The sequence below is a fragment of the Pseudophryne corroboree genome, unplaced genomic scaffold, assembly GCF_028390025.1.
Source record: "Pseudophryne corroboree isolate aPseCor3 unplaced genomic scaffold, aPseCor3.hap2 scaffold_595, whole genome shotgun sequence".
NCBI lineage: Eukaryota > Metazoa > Chordata > Amphibia > Anura > Myobatrachidae > Pseudophryne > Pseudophryne corroboree.
Window position 1 is genome coordinate 26,338 of NW_026970193.1, and position 15,989 is coordinate 42,326.

General features: G+C 51.4%; 6 non-coding genes and 1 pseudogene across 6 annotated transcripts; all 7 read left to right on the top strand.

Annotated features, from left to right (window-relative positions):
- The first annotated feature begins 11,942 nt into the window (after positions 1 to 11,942).
- LOC135035165 (U1 spliceosomal RNA) lies at positions 11,943 to 12,106 on the top strand. Its single transcript, XR_010230236.1, has one exon. It is a non-coding gene; the product is annotated as a U1 spliceosomal RNA (small nuclear RNA).
- A 152-nt stretch (positions 12,107 to 12,258) lies between these two features.
- Positions 12,259 to 12,400, top strand: LOC135035074 (U1 spliceosomal RNA; annotated as a pseudogene).
- Positions 12,401 to 13,092: 692 nt separating this feature from the next.
- On the top strand, positions 13,093 to 13,256 carry LOC135035187 (U1 spliceosomal RNA). Its single transcript, XR_010230260.1, has one exon. It is a non-coding gene; the product is annotated as a U1 spliceosomal RNA (small nuclear RNA).
- Positions 13,257 to 13,408: 152 nt separating this feature from the next.
- On the top strand, positions 13,409 to 13,571 carry LOC135035132 (U1 spliceosomal RNA). The gene has a single exon (XR_010230209.1). It is a non-coding gene; the product is annotated as a U1 spliceosomal RNA (small nuclear RNA).
- A 674-nt stretch (positions 13,572 to 14,245) lies between these two features.
- On the top strand, positions 14,246 to 14,409 carry LOC135035168 (U1 spliceosomal RNA). Its single transcript, XR_010230239.1, has one exon. It is a non-coding gene; the product is annotated as a U1 spliceosomal RNA (small nuclear RNA).
- Positions 14,410 to 15,381: 972 nt separating this feature from the next.
- LOC135035167 (U1 spliceosomal RNA) lies at positions 15,382 to 15,545 on the top strand. Its single transcript, XR_010230238.1, has one exon. It is a non-coding gene; the product is annotated as a U1 spliceosomal RNA (small nuclear RNA).
- A 152-nt stretch (positions 15,546 to 15,697) lies between these two features.
- LOC135035113 (U1 spliceosomal RNA) lies at positions 15,698 to 15,860 on the top strand. The gene has a single exon (XR_010230194.1). It is a non-coding gene; the product is annotated as a U1 spliceosomal RNA (small nuclear RNA).
- Positions 15,861 to 15,989: the final 129 nt, after the last annotated feature.

Genomic DNA, 15,989 nt, shown 5'->3' on the forward strand with positions numbered 1-15,989 from the left:
CCCCCCTTCCCCCTCTCGCCCTCCCTGCTGTGTGTCCGTCTCCCCCCCCTGCTGTGTGTCCGTCGCCCCCCCCCTTGCCCTCCCTGCTGTGTGTCCCCCCCCTCCTCCCTGCAGTGTGTTCCCCCCGCGCCCTCCCTGCTGTGTGTCCGGCCACCCTCCCCTCCTCCCGCTGTGTCCGGCCACCCTCCCCTCCTCCCGCTGTGTCCGGCCACCCCCCCTCCCGCTGTGTCCGGCCACCCCCCCCCTCTCACTGTGTCCGTCCACCCCCTACCTCCCGCTGTGTCCGGCCACCCCCCCCTCCCGCTGTGACCGGCCACCCCCCCCCACTCCCGCTGTGTCTGGCCACCCCCCCCCCCTCCCGCTGTGTCCGGCCACCCTCCCCTCCTCCCGCTGTGTCCGGCCACCCTCCCCTCCTTCCGCTGTGTCCGGCCACCCCCCCTCCCGCTGTGTCCGGCCACCCCCCCCTCCCGCTGTGTCCGTCCACCCCCCCTCCCGCTGTGTCCGGCCACCCCCCCTCCCGCTGTGTCCGGCCACCCCCCCCTCCTCCCGCTGTGTCCGGCCACCCCCCCTCCTCCCGCTGTGTCCGGCCACCCCCCCTCCTCCCGCTGTGTCCGTCCACCCCCCCTCCTCCTCTCTGCTGTGTGTCCGTTCTCCCCCCGCCCTCCCTGCTGTGTGTCCGTCCCCCCCGCCCTCCCTGCAGCGCCTGACACACGCACACGCAGCGCCTGACACACACGCACACACGCAGCACCTGACACACACACACAGACGCAGCACCTGACACTCACACGGACCTGACACACACGCACACACTCACACGCAGCGCCTGACACACACAGACACGCAGCGCCTGACACACACAGACACGCAGCGCCTGACACACACACACTCACGCACCTGACACACACACTCACGCACCTGACACACACACACACACTCACGCACCTGACACACACACACTCACGCACCTGACACACGCACACTCACGCACCTGACACACGCACACGGCACGCAGCACCTGACACACACACACAGCACCTGACACACACACACGCAGCACCTGACACACAGACATGCAGCGCCTGACACACACACGCAGACACGCAGCACCTGACACACACACGCAGACACGCAGCACCTGACACACACACACACACGCAGCACCTGACACACACACGCAGACATGCAGCACCTGACACACACACGCAGACACGCAGCACTTGACACACACATGCAGACACGCAGCACCTGACACAGACACGCAGCACCTGACACACACACACATACGCAGCACCTGACACACACACACAGCACCTGACACACACACACGCAGCACCTGACACAGACATGCAGCGCCTGACACACACACGCAGACATGCAGCACCTGACACACACATGCAGCACCTGACAGACACACACACACACACACACACATGCAGCACCTGACACACCCACACACACAGACATGCAGCACCTGACACACCCACACACACACGCAGCACCTGACACACATACATACATGTGGCATTTAACGCACACACGCACAGCACCTGACACACAATCATATACACTCAGAGCACCTAACACACACATACACTCGCAGCACCTCACACACACTCGTATACACACGCAGCACCTGCCACTCACACATATATACACATGTAGCACCTGCCACTCCCACATACATGAACAGCACCTAACACACACATATATACATGCAGCACCTGACACACACATACACGTGCAGCACCTGACAGTCACACACATACAGATGCGACACAAACACATACACGCTCAACACCTGACACCCACGTGGCAGCTGACACATACAAATGCAGCACCTGAGATACACACATATACACGTGCAGCACCTGAGACACACACATACACGTACAGCACCTGACACACACACACATGTATGTACACGCGCGGCTCCAGGCACACACATACGTACGTACACACGCGGAATTTAAAACACACACACACTTACACGTGCGGCACCTGACACACATGTACGAACACGCGTGGCTCCTGACACACACACACGCGTGGCTCCTGACACACACACACACACACACACATGTACGAACACGCTCGGCTCCTGACACACACACGTATATACGTATACGCACGGCACCTGACACCTACACGTATGTACGTATACACACGGCTCCTGACACCCACACGCATGTACACGCGCGGCTCCTGGCACACACACACACACACACACACACGTACGTACACGCGCGGCACCTGACACACGCCTGTACGTACACACATGCACAGCACCTGACATACACACATGTAGGTACGCGCCACCTGACACACACACACACACACACACACACGTACACGCACGACACTTGACACACACGTACGTACACGCACGGCACTGACACGTATGTACGCGCACGGCACCTGACACTCACGTACATACTAGTGATGAGTGGGTTCGGTTCGTCGGAATCCGAACCCCCCGAACTTCACCCATTTTACACGGGTCCGAGGCAGGTTCGAACCTTCCCGCCTTGCTCGGCTAGCCCGAGCGCGCACGAACGTCATCATCCCGCTGTCGGATTCTCACGAGATTCGGATGTCTGCATTCTTGGAAAGGGATCCCATGTGTAAACATGGGACCCCTTTCAGTCCGTCTGGTCCGGGTGTTCGGTTTGTTGTTTTGCCAAGTACGTGGATTTAATCTGGAACCTGGATCAGGTGAGTATAATTATCTTTTATTTTCAGGTACCCGTGGATTCTACTTGGAGAAGAGGACCGACTGCTTCATGTCAACATAGGTAAGTATGTGTGTGTCGGCAGGTGGGAAATAAAGTTATACTTTCACGGTGTCTGTGTCCTGTTTTTATTTGGGTATTTTTCCCCCAGTAGAACTACAGGTACCAGCGGGCCCGTTTTTCTCCTGCATGCTGGTACTTGTGGTTCTCCAAGTACCAGCTTGCGGGGGAGGCTTGCTGGGACTTGTAGTACTACTAGAAAAAACAATATTCTTTAAATTTTCTCAAGGCTATCAGCCTCCCATCCGCAGCCCTTGGATGGGGGGGACAGCCTCGGGCTTCACCCCTGGCCCTTAGGTGGCTGGGGGGGGGGACCCCTTGATTGAAGGGGTCCCCACTCCCCCAGGGTACCCCGGCCAGGGGTGACTAGTTGGATATTTAATGCCACGGCCGCAGGGCACTGTATAAAAGTGACCCCCGGCTGTGGCATTATCTGTCCAGCTAGTGGAGCCCGATGCTGGTGTAAAAAATACGGGGGACCCCTACTCTTTTTGTCCCCCGTATTTTTTGCACCAGCACCAGGCGCAGAGCCCGGTGCTGGTTTTAAAAATACAGGGGATCCCCTGTCCGTTTTTCCCCCGGATTTTTAGAACCAGGACCGGCTCGAAGAGCCCGAGGCTGGTTATGCTTTGGAGGGGGGACCCACGCAATTTTTTTTTCGGGTTTTTCACATTCCATTTAAAAAATAAATAATATTTTAAAAAATATATAAATAATACTTGTGCCTCCAAAAAAGACAAACCAAGTACCTAATCCCTTCTAATATAAATAGATATGCTATTACCAAAAAAAAAAAACATGTTTTTAAAAATTTTTTATTAGATTCCGCCAGCAAAGTGTGGCGGATTGAAAATGACGAATTTACTGTTTAAAAGCACTGTTGTCGAATTTACAAACTTCAATTGAATATACTTTTGTCGAATTGCCGCATTTGTACCATTGCAGAAAAGTCGAATTTGTCAAATGTCGAATTTTAAAGTCGAATTTTGAAAGCCTGTAAGAATAGGCTCCGTCCCCTTCTACCCCTGTACCTTGCTCTCTCCTGTCTGTGCTCTCTCCCGTCTGTAGGACTAGGCCCCGCCCCCTTCTTACCCTCCTGTGACTGCTCTCTCCTGACAAGTGGACCAGGCCTGCCCCCTACACGCTGCTGGTGTCTTCATTGTTACTTGGTCTGGAGCTCCGTTGGGGAGAGAACGCACGTGAGCTCATTAAGAATGAGGAACTGGGATGTTTTAATTTTATTGTGAGTAGTGTAGTGTGGTGATGTAGTATGTTGTATGGGGGGTATAGTGTAATTATGAAGTGCAGCATATGGGAGGGCTGTAGCATAGTGATGTAGTGTGGCATATGGGGGGTGGTAGCGCATAGGCGTGCGTACAGGGGGTGCCTGGTGCGCACAGGCACTCCCTAATGTCCAGCACCGCTGCACGCCACGCTTGAGTAGCACAGTGATCGCTGAGTGTGTGATCGGTGGAGCCTAGCCTGCAGCTCATTTCCGTACCTCCCACCACCGCTGCACCCGACCCCCCTCTGCCTGCTGCTAATACTATGCTGAGTGCATTCATCGGCGGCCTCACTGGGGGGACTGGCGTCACCTTGCAATGTGACGTGGTGATGTCCGCCCATGCTCTCCTCCCGCCCACCTGTGCTTTCCTCCTGCTGCGGTCTCTCAGTCCTAGTGTGCCGCGGCCGCCACACCACTGGCAGTGTTCCTCTAGGAGGGACTGGGAGCTGCTGGCAGACACATTCTGCTGAGACTTACTTGTCAGTGCGGGTTCCGGACGGCAGGCGGCGGGTGGGAGGGCCGACGGGGAGCAGGTGTCACAAGGAGTGTGTGGGTAACTAATTAACAATACTTCCGCTCAACGTGGCACTGCTGGTCCTTCATCTCCCATGTCTCTTCACCAGGTGGCGGGCGGCCCGGAAATTAAGTGATGTGTTGTGCAGCAGTCAGTGTGAAGTGACTGTGAGTAACACTGGTGGTGCTGATGATGCTGCTGCAGAATCTGGAAGCAATTAATTCATAAATATAATGTACTCTATCAGTGTTTCTCTGACGTCCTAGTGGATGCTGGGAACTCCGTAAGGACCATGGGGATTAGCGGCTCCGCAGGATACTGGGCACAAAAGTAAAGCTTTAGGACTACCTGGTGTGCACTGGCTCCTCCCCCTATGACAATCCTCCAAGCCTCAGTTAGATTTTTGTGCCCGGCCGAGAAGGGTGCACACTAGGGGCTCTCCTGAGCTTCTTAGTGAAAGTTTTGTTTTAGGTTTTTTATTTTCAGTGAGACCTGCTGGCAACAGGCTCACTGCATCGAGGGACTAAGGGGAGAAGAAGCGAACTCACCTGCGTGCAGAGTGGATTGGGCTTCTTAGGCTACTGGACACCATTAGCTCCAGAGGGACCGAACACAGGCCCAGCCTCGGAGCTCGGTCCCAGAGCCGCGCCGCCGGCCCCCTTACAGAGCCAGAAGCAAGAAGAGGTCCGGAAAATCGGCGGCAGAAGACATCCTGTCTTCACCAAGGTAGCGCACAGCACTGCAGCTGTGCGCCATTGCTCCTCAGCACACTTCACACTTCGGTCACTGAGGGTGCAGGGCGCTAGGGGGGGGCGCCCTGAGCAGCAATAGAAACACCTTGGCTGGCGAAAATACATCACAAATAGCCCCCAGGGCTATATGGATGAATTTTAACCCCTGGCAGATTCCACAGAAAAACGGGAGAAAAGGCCGCCGAGAAGGGGGCGGAGCCTATCTCCTCAGCACACTGGCGCCATTTTCTCTCACAGCGCCGTTGGAGGGAAACTCCCTGGCTCTCCCCTGCAGTTACTACACTACAGAAAGGGGTTAAAAAAGAGAGGGGGGCACTAATTAGGCGTAGTATAACAATACAGCAGCTATAAGGGGAAAAACACTTATATAAGGTTATCCCTGTATATATATATATATATAGCGCTCTGGTGTGTGCTGGCATACTCTCCCTCTGTCTCCCCAAAGGGCTAGTGGGGTCCTGTCCTCTATCAGAGCATTCCCTGTGTGTGTGCTGTGTGTCGGTACGATTGTGTCGACATGTATGAGGAGGAAAATGGTGTGGAGGCGGAGCAATTGCCTGTAATGGAGTTGTCACCCCCTAGGGAGTCGACACCTGAGTGGCTGAGCTTATGGAAGGAATTACGTAACAGTGTCAGCTCTTTACAAAAGATTGATGACATGAGACAGCCGGCTACTCAGCCTGTGCCTGTCCAGGTGTCTCAAAAGCCATCAGGGGCTCTAAAACGCCCGTTACCGCAGATGGCAGATACAGACGCCGACACGGATACTGATTCCAGTGTCGACGATTAAGAGACGAATGTGACTTCCAGTAGGGCCACACGTTACATGATTGAGGCTATGGAAAATGTTTTTACACATTTCTGATAATACCAGTACCACTAAAAAGGCTATTATGTTGGGTGAGAAAAAACTGCCTGTAGTTTTTCCTGCATCTGAGGAATTAAATGAAGTGTGTGATGATGCGTGGGTTTCCCCCGATAAAAACTGTTAATTCCTAAAAAGTTATTAGCATCATACCCCTTCCCGCCAGAGGATAGGGCACATTGGGAAACACCCCCTAGGGTGAATAAAGCGCTCACACGCTTGTCTAAACAGGTGGCACTACCGTCCCCGGATACGGCCGCCCTTAAGGAACCTGCTGACAGAAAGCAGTAAAATATCCTAAAATGTATATACACTCACACGGGTGTGATACTGCGACCAGCAATCGCCTCAGCCTGGATGTGCAGTGCTGGGGTGGCTTGGTCGGATTCCCTGACTGACAATATTGATACCCTAGATAGGGACAGTATATTACTGACTATAGAGCATTTAAAAGATGCTTTCTATATATGCGTGATGCACAGAGGGATATTTGCCGACTGGCATCAAGAGTAAGTGCGCTGTCCATTTCTGCCAGAAGAGGGTTATGGACAAGACAGTGGTCAGGTGATGCTGATTCCAAAAGGCATACGGAAGTATCGCCTTATAAAAGGGAGGAGTTATTTGGGGTAGGTCTAACAGACCTGGTGGCCACGGCAACGGCTGGGAAATCCACATTTTTACCCCAGGTAGCCTCTCAACATAAGAAGACGCCGTATTATCAGGCGCAGTCCTTTGGGCCCCATAAGGGCAAGCGGGCAAAAGGCTCCTCATTTCTGCCCCGTGGCAGAGGGAGAGGAAAAAGGCTGCAGCAAACAGCCAGTTCCCAGGAACAGAAACGGTGGGGGCCCATCTCATAAATTTCAGCGTGCAGTGGGCTCACTCACAGGTGGACCCCTGGATCCTTCAGGTGGTATCTCAGGGGTACAAATTGGAATTTGAGACGTCTCCCCTTCGCCGTTTTCCTAAAGTCTGCTTTACCGACGTCTCCCTCCGACAGGGAGGCGGTATGGGAAGCCATTCACAAGCTGTATTCCCAGCAGGTGATAATCAAGGTACCCCTCCTACAACAGGGAAAGGGGTATTATTCCACGCTGTTTGTGGTACCGAAGCCGGACGGCTCGGTGAGACCTAATTTAAATCTGAAATCCTTGAACACTTACATACAAAGGTTCAAATTCAAGATGGAGTCACTCAGAGCGGTGATGGCAAACCGGGAAGAAGGGGATTATATGGTGTCTCTGGACATCAAGGATGCTTATCTCCATGTCCCAAATTATCCTTCTCACCAAGGGTACCTCAGGTTTGTGGTACAGAACTGTCACTATCAGTTTCAGACGCTGCCGTTTGGTTTGTCCACGGCACCCCGGGTCTTTACCAAAGTAATGGCCGAAATGATGATACTCCTTCGAAGGAAGGGAGTTTTAATTATCCCTTACTTGGACGATCTCCGGATAAGGGCAAGATCCAGGGAACAGTTGGTAGTCGGGGTAGCACTATCTCAGGTAGTGTTGCGGCAGCACGGTTGGATTCTTAATATTCCAAAATCGCAGCTGATTCCGACGACACGTCTTCTATTCCTAAGGATGATCCTGGACACAGTCCAGAAAATAAGAATTTACTTACCGATAATTCTATTTCTCATAGTCCGTAGTGGATGCTGGGGACTCCGAAAGGACCATGGGGAATAGCGGCTCCGCAGGAGACTGGGCACAAAGTAAAAGCTTTAGGACTAGCTGGTGTGCACTGGCTCCTCCCCCTATGACCCTCCTCCAAGCCTCAGTTAGGATACTGTGCCCGGACGAGCGTACACAATAAGGAAGGATTTTGAATCCCGGGTAAGACTCATACCAGCCACACCAATCACACCGTACAACTTGTGATCTGAACCCAGTTAACAGCATGATAACAGAAGGAGCCTCTGAAAAGATGGCTCACAACAACAATAACCCGATTTTTGTAACAATAACTATGTACAAGTAATGCAGACAATCCGCACTTGGGATGGGCGCCCAGCATCCACTACAGACTATGAGAAATAGAATTATCGGTAAGTAAATTCTTATTTTCTCTAACGTCCTAGTGGATGCTGGGGACTCCGAAAGGACCATGGGGATTATACCAAAGCTCCCAACCGGGTGGGAGAGTGCGGATGACTCTGCAGCACCGAATGAGAGAACTCCAGGTCCTCCTCAGCCAGGGTATCAAATTTGTAGAATTTAGCAAACATGTTTTCCCCTGACCAAGTAGCTGCTCGGCAAAGTTGTAAAGCCGAGACCCCTCGGGCAGCCGCCCAAGATGAGCCCACTTTCCGTGTGGAATGGGCTTTTACAGATTTTGGCTGTGGCAGGCCTGCCACAGAATGTGCAAGCTGAATTGTACTACAAATCCAACGAGCAATCGTCTGCTTAGAAGCAGGAGCACCCAGCTTGCTGGGTGCATACAGGATAAACAGCGAATCAGATTTTCTGACTCCAGCCGTCCTGGAAACATATATTTTCAGGGCCCTGACTACGTCCAGCAACTTGGAATCCTCCAAGTCCCTAGTAGCCGCAGGCACCACATATGAAAAATTAGGTAAGGGCTTTTATAGGATAAAGCCGCCAATTCTGAGACACGATGTACAGAGAGCCAACGTAAAAAATAACAATGTTTATTAATAAAACATATAAAAAGATTAATTGTCAAATAACCGGTGAAAAATATATATAAATATATATAAGAACATTCTACCTTTGAGAAAGTCACGTGAACGTGACGAAACGCGTCAGGACCCGCCCCTATCCACACTCAGCTCAGGTGAAATCTTCCAGGTGTTCCTTGGTCCCCGCTGCACCCTCCTTCTACAGCATCCGACATCAGCGGCTTCAGCGCACACGCCGCCACGACCGGGTTGTGAGAGAGACGATCCATTCCTTTCCGCTGCACAGCGTATATGGGCATTGCAGGACATTGAAGCCGAGGACGCTCGGCTCTTACCAGCCCATTTTGGAAAGGTATTGAATATCAATTTCAACTGAGGGACTTTTTTATTCATTAGGATCCTACCAACACACCTGGTATTTATCAACTATCTAACAAGTGAATCACGGAACTTTTCACCCCAATAAGCTGAGTCATTACAATATACCACTAGTTCACGTCTAGTGACTGTTCTTATATATATTTGTATATATTTTTCACCGGTTATTTGACAATTAATCTTTTTATATGTTTTATTAATAAACATTGTTATTTTTTACGTTGGCTCTCTGTACATCATGTTTCGTTCCTGATATTCAGCGCAGCCGTTTGTTCTTTTTCTATGCTATCACCACAATACTACACATAGTATTCCGGCAAGCGCAGACTATCAGGAACATAAAATTGTGATTATTTAATTCTATGAAACACGTATTGGTTTTCACTTTTTATTTTGATGATTAGGCACTCGTTTGTTGCAGTTTTTTGTTTTGGTCAATTCTGAGACACGCCTGGCTGAAGCCAGGGCTAACAGCATTACCACTTTCCATGTGAGATATTTTAAGTCCACAGTGGTGAGTGGTTCAAACCAATGTGATTTTAGGAATCCCAAAACTACATTGAGATCCCAAGGTGCCACTGGAGGCACAAAAGGAGGCTGTATATGCAGTACTCCCTTGACAAACGTCTGAACTTCAGGAACAGAAGCCAGTTCTTTTTGGAAGAATATTGACAGGGCCGAAATTTGAACCTTAATGGACCCTAATTTGAGGCCCATAGACAGTCCTGTTTGCAGGAAATGCAGGAAACGACCCAGTTGAAATTCCTCTGTAGGGGCCTTCCTGGCCTCGCACCACGCAACATATTTACGCCAAATACGGTGATAATGTTGTATGGTTACATCCTTCCTGGCTTTGATCAGGGTAGGGATGACTTCATCCGGAATGCCTTTTTCCTTCAGGATCCGGCGTTCAACCGCCATGCCGTCAAACGCAGCCGCGGTAAGTCTTGGAACAGACATGGTCCCTGCTGGAGCAGGTCCTTTCTTAGAGGTAGAGGCCACGGGTCTTCCGTGAGCATCTCTTGAATTTCCGGGTACCAAGTCCTTCTTGGCCAATCCGGAGCCACGAGTATAGTCTTTACTCCTCTCCTTCTTATGATTCTCAGTACTTTTGGTATGAGAGGAAGAGGAGGGAACACATACACTGACTGGTACACCCACGGTGTTACCAGAGAGTCCACAGCTATTGCCTGAGGGTCCCTTGACCTGGCGCAATATCTGTCCAGTTTTTTGTTGAGGCGGGACGCCATCATGTCCACCCTTTGGTTTTTCCCAACGGTTCACAATCATGTGGAAGACTTCTGGGTGAAGTCCCCACTCCCCCGGGTGAAGATCGTGTCTGCTGAGGAAGTCTGCTTCCCAGTTGTCCACTCCCGGAATGAACACTGCTGACAGTGCTATCACATGATTCTCCGCCCAGCGAAGAATCCTTGCCACTTCCATCATTGCCCTCCTGCTTCTTGTGCCGCCCTGTCTGTTTACGTGGGCGACTGCCGTGATGTTGTCCGACTGGATCAACACCGGCTGACCCTGAAGCAGAGGTCTTGCCTGACTTAGGGCATTGTAAATGGCCCTTAGTTCCAGGATATTTATGTGAAGTGACGTTTCCATGCTTGACCACAAGCCCTGGAAATTTCTTCCCTGTGTGACTGCTCCCCAGCCTCTCAGGCTGGCATCCGTGGTCACCAGGACCCAATCCTGAATGCCGAATCTGCGGCCCTCTAGGAGATGAGCACTCTGTAACCACCACAGGAGAGACACCCTTGTCCTTGGAGACAGGGTTATCCGCTGATGCATTTGAAGATGCGATCCGGACCATTTGTCCAGCAGATCCCACTGAAAAGTTCTTGCGTGGAATCTGCCGAATGGAATCGCTTCGTAAGAAGCCACCATCTTTCCCAGGACCATTGTGCATTGATGTACTGACACTTGGCCTGGTCTTAGGAGGTTCCTGACTATGTCGGATAACTCCTTGGCTTTCTCCTCCGGGAGAAACACCTTTTTCTGTACTGTGTCCAGAATCATCCCTAGGAACAGCAGACGTGTCGTCGGAATCAGCTGCGATTTTGGAATATTTAGAATCCATCCGTGCTGTCGTAGTACTACTTGAGATAGTGCTACTCCGACCTCTAACTGTTCTCTGGACCTTGCCTGCTTACTTTGTGCCTTCCAATGCACAATGCAAACTACAGGTAGTGCTGCAGGGCCCACACCCTTTTACTTGCCGTACAGAGCAGCTCTGGAGCTGTTACAGTGCCCAGCTGCTGCAAGAAATCAGCTTGAATGCTTCAGGGGCTGGGGCATAGCCAACATGAGCCCCACACCGAAGGAGGGTGGAGGTGTTTAATGCGAACTAGGGGTCATCCAAGCGCCGCAAAAGGCCGCCATGCCCTGCACGCCCCTTTTCTCTTTTCATATGCAGACGAGGGTTGAAGCCAACTTTGACCCACTGCTTGGATGACATCACCGTATGCAAATCCATCTGCTGCAGGCCTTCCCCCAGGAATGCTTGCACTAGTTGTTGCATTTGGTTTGTTGTTTGGGGGTGCTTCATTATTAGGCAGCCTTCTGCCCTCCCATGTTCATCTGAAAATTTGTGTTCTCCCTGCAGTTGTTGTCCCCAGATGAGAGTTCCCTTGTGCTGCCTCAGTTGAATCTCCTTTACTTGACAGAGATGTGCCTGAGCAGCGGCCCTCCCCAGCCCTATCCCAAATCATACTTATTTTGCATAGGAGATACCATGGTCATGAAGATTGTTCTCCCAGGGTGAGGTTCATTCATTGCATTCTGGGTATGCTGACCCCTGTGATTTCCCCAAATGTGGGAAACTCGACTGCATTATTTGTGGTAGTGGGGGACTGTGTTTGTGCTTTCCTCTGGTCAGCTCTGGTAAAAGTCAGATTTATTTGTCTCAGATCTTCCTCTAGCCTTGTTCTTCTTTCGAGAGTTCCCTTGTGCTGCCTCAGTTGGATCTCCTTCACTTGACAGGGGGGTACCCGAGCAGCGACCCTCCCCAGCTCTAGCCCAACTTCTACTTACCTGGCAGGTGAGATACTATGATCATGTAGGTGCTTCTCCCAGGGCAAGGCTCACCCATTGCACTCTGGGTGTGCTGCTCCTGCGATTTCCCCAAATGTGGGAAACTTGACTGCATAATTTGTGTTTCCCCTGGTCGGCTCTCATATAATTCAGATCTCTTTGTCTCAGGTCTCTCTCCAGCCTAGTTTGCTGTCTGTTTCAACTTCTCTTTTCTTGAGCCGCTCCCTTCTATGCCCTTGCGCACTATCCTGACTTCTCCCGTCTGCTTACTTTGTGCCTTCCAATGCACAATGCAAACTACAGGTAGTGCTGCAGGGCCCACACCCTTTTACTTGCCGTTCAGAGCAGCTCTGGAGCTGTTACAGTGCCCAGCTGCTGCAAGAAATCAGCTTGAATGCTTCAGGGGCTGGGGCATAGCCAACATGAGCCCCACACCGAAGGAGGGTGGAGGTGTTTAATGCGAACTAGGGGTCATCCAAGCGCCGCAAAAGTCCGCCATGCCCTGCACGCCCCTTTTCTCTTTTCATATGCAGACGAGGGTTGAAGCCAACTTTGACCCACTGCTTGGATGACATCACCATATGCAAATCCATCTGCTGCTGGCCTTCCCCCAGGAATGCTTGTACTAGTTGTTGCATTTGGTTTGTTGTTTGGGGGTGCTTCAGTATTAGGCAGCCTTCTGCCCTCCCATGTTTATCTGGAAATATGTGTTCTCCCTGCAGTTGTTGTCCCCAGATGAGAGTTCCCTTGTGCTGCCTCAGTTGAATCTCCTTTACTTGACAGAGATGTGCCTGAGCAGCGGCCCTCCCCAGCCCTATCCCAAATCATACTTATTTTGCATAGGCGATACCATGGTCATGAAGATTGTTCTCCCAGGGTGAGGTTCATTCATTGCATTCTGGGTATGCTGACCCCTGTGATTTCCCCAAATGTGGGAAACACGACTGCATTATTTGTGGTAGTGGGGGACTGTGTTTGTGCTTTCCTCTGGACAGCTCTGGTAAAAGTCAGATTTATTTGTCTCAGATCTTCCTCTAGCCTTGTTCTTCTTTCGAGAGTTCCCTTGTGCTGCCTCAGTTGGATCTCTTTCACTTGACAGGGGGGTGCCAGAGCAGCGACCCTCCCCAGCTCTAGCCCAACTCCTACTTACCTGCCAGGTGAGATACTTTGATCATGAAGGTGCTTCTCCCAGGGCAAGGCTCACCCATTGCACTCTGGGTGTGGTGCCCCTGCGATTTCCCCAAATGTGGGAAGCTTGACTGCATAATTTGTGTTTCCCCTGGTCAGCTCTCGTATAATTCAGATCTCTTTGTCTCAGGTCTCTCTCCAGCCTAGTTTGCTGTCTGTTTCCACTTCTTTTTTCATGAGCCCCTCCCTTTTATACCCTTGTGCACTATCCTGACTTCTCCTCCTGTCTGCTTACTTTGTGCCTTCCAATGCACAATGCAAACTACAGGTAGTGCTGCAGGGCCCACACCCTTTTACTTGCCGTACAGAGCAGCTCTGGAGCTGTTACAGTGCCCAGCTGCTGCAAGAAATCAGCTTGAATGCTTCAGGGGCTGGGGCATAGCCAACATGAGCCCCACACCGAAGGAGGGTGGAGGTGTTTAATGTGAACTAGGGGTCATCCAAGCGCCGCAAAAGGCCGCCATGCCCTGCACGCCCCTTTTCTCTTTTCATATGCAGACGAGGGTTGAAGCCAACTTTGACCCACTGCTTGGATGACATCACCGTATGCAAATCCATCTGCTGCAGGCCTTCCCCCAGGAATGCTTGCACTAGTTGTTGCATTTGGTTTGTTGTTTGGGGGTGCTTCAGTATTAGGCAGCCTTCTGCCCTCCCATGTTCATCTGAAAACATGTGTTCTCCCTGCAGTTGTTGTCCCCAGATGAGAGTTCCCTTGTGCTGCCTCAGTTGAATCTCCTTTACTTGACAGAGATGTGCCTGAGCAGCGGCCCTCCCCAGCCCTATCCCAAATCATACTTATTTTGCATAGGAGATACCATGGTCATGAAGATTGTTCTCCCAGGGTGAGGTTCATTCATTGTATTCTGGGTATGCTGACCCCTGTGATTTCCCCAAATGTGGGAAACTCGACTGCATTATTTGTGGTAGTGGGGGACTGTGTTTGTGCTTTCCTCTGGTCAGCTCTGGTAAAAGTCAGATTTATTTGTCTCAGATCTTCCTCTAGCCTTGTTCTTCTTTCGAGAGTTCCCTTGTGCTGCCTCAGTTGGATCTCTTTCACTTGACAGGGGGGTGCCCGAGCAGCGACCCTCCCCAGCTCTAGCCCAACTCCTACTTACCTGCCAGGTGAGATACTATGATCATGAAGGTGCTTCTCCCAGGGCAAGGCTCACCCATTGCACTCTGATTTCCCCAAATGTGGGAAGCTTGACTGCATAATTTGTGTTTCCCCTGGTCGGCTCTCGTATAATTCAGATCTCTTTGTCTCAGGTCTCTCTCCAGCCTAGTTTGCTGTCTGTTTCCACTTCTTTTTTCATGAGCCCCTCCCTTTAATACCCTTGTGCACTATCCTGACTTCTCCTCCTGTCTGCTTACTTTGTGCCTTCCAATGCACAATGCAAACTACAGGTAGTGCTGCAGGGCCCACACCCTTTTACTTGCCGTACAGAGCAGCTCTGGAGCTGTTACAGTGCCCAGCTGCTGCAAGAAATCAGCTTGAATGCTTCAGGGGCTGGGGCATAGCCAACATGAGCCCCACACCGAAGGAGGGTGGAGGTGTTTAATGCGAACTAGGGGTCATCCAAGCGCCGCAAAAGGCCGCCATGCCCTGCACGCCCCTTTTCTCTTTTCATATGCAGACGAGGGTTGAAGCCAACTTTGACCCACTGCTTGGATGACATCACCGTATGCAAATCCATCTGCTGCAGGCCTTCCCCCAGGAATGCTTGCACTAGTTGTTGCATTTGGTTTGTTGTTTGGGGGTGCTTCAGTATTAGGCTGCCTTCTGCCCTCCCATGTTCATCTGAAAATATGTGTTCTCCCTGCAGTTGTTGTCCCCAGATGAGAGTTCCCTTGTGCTGCCTCAGTTGAATCTCCTTTACTTGACAGAGATGTGCCTGAGCAGCGGCCCTCCCCAGCCCTATCCCAAATCATACTTATTTTGCATAGGAGATACCATGGTCATGAAGATTGTTCTCCCAGGGTGAGGTTCATTCATTGCATTCTGGGTATGCTGACCCCTGTGATTTTCCCAAATTTGGGAAACTCGACTGCATTATTTGTGGTAGTGGGGGACTGTGTTTGTGCTTTCCTCTGGTCAGCTCTGGTAAAAGTCAGATTTCTTTGTCTCAGATCTTCCTCTAGCCTTGTTCTTCTTTCGAGAGTTTCCTTGTGCTGCCTCAGTTGGATCTCCTTCACTTGACAGGGGGGTGCCCGAGCAGCGACCCTCCCAAGCTCTAGCCCAACTCCTACTTACCTGCCAGGTGAGATACTATAATCAGGAAGGTGCTTCTCCCAGGGCAAGGCTCACCCATTGCACTCTGGGTGTGCTGCTCCTGCGATTTCCCCAAATGTGGGAAACTTGACTGCATAATTTGTGTTTCCCCTGGTCGGCTCTCGTATAATTCAGATCTCTTTGTCTCAGGTCTCTCTCCAGCCTAGTTTGCTGTCTGTTTCAACTTCTCTTTTCTTGAGCCGCTCCCTTCTATGCCCTTGCGCACTATCCTGACTTCTCCCGTCTGCTAACTTTGTGCCTTCCAA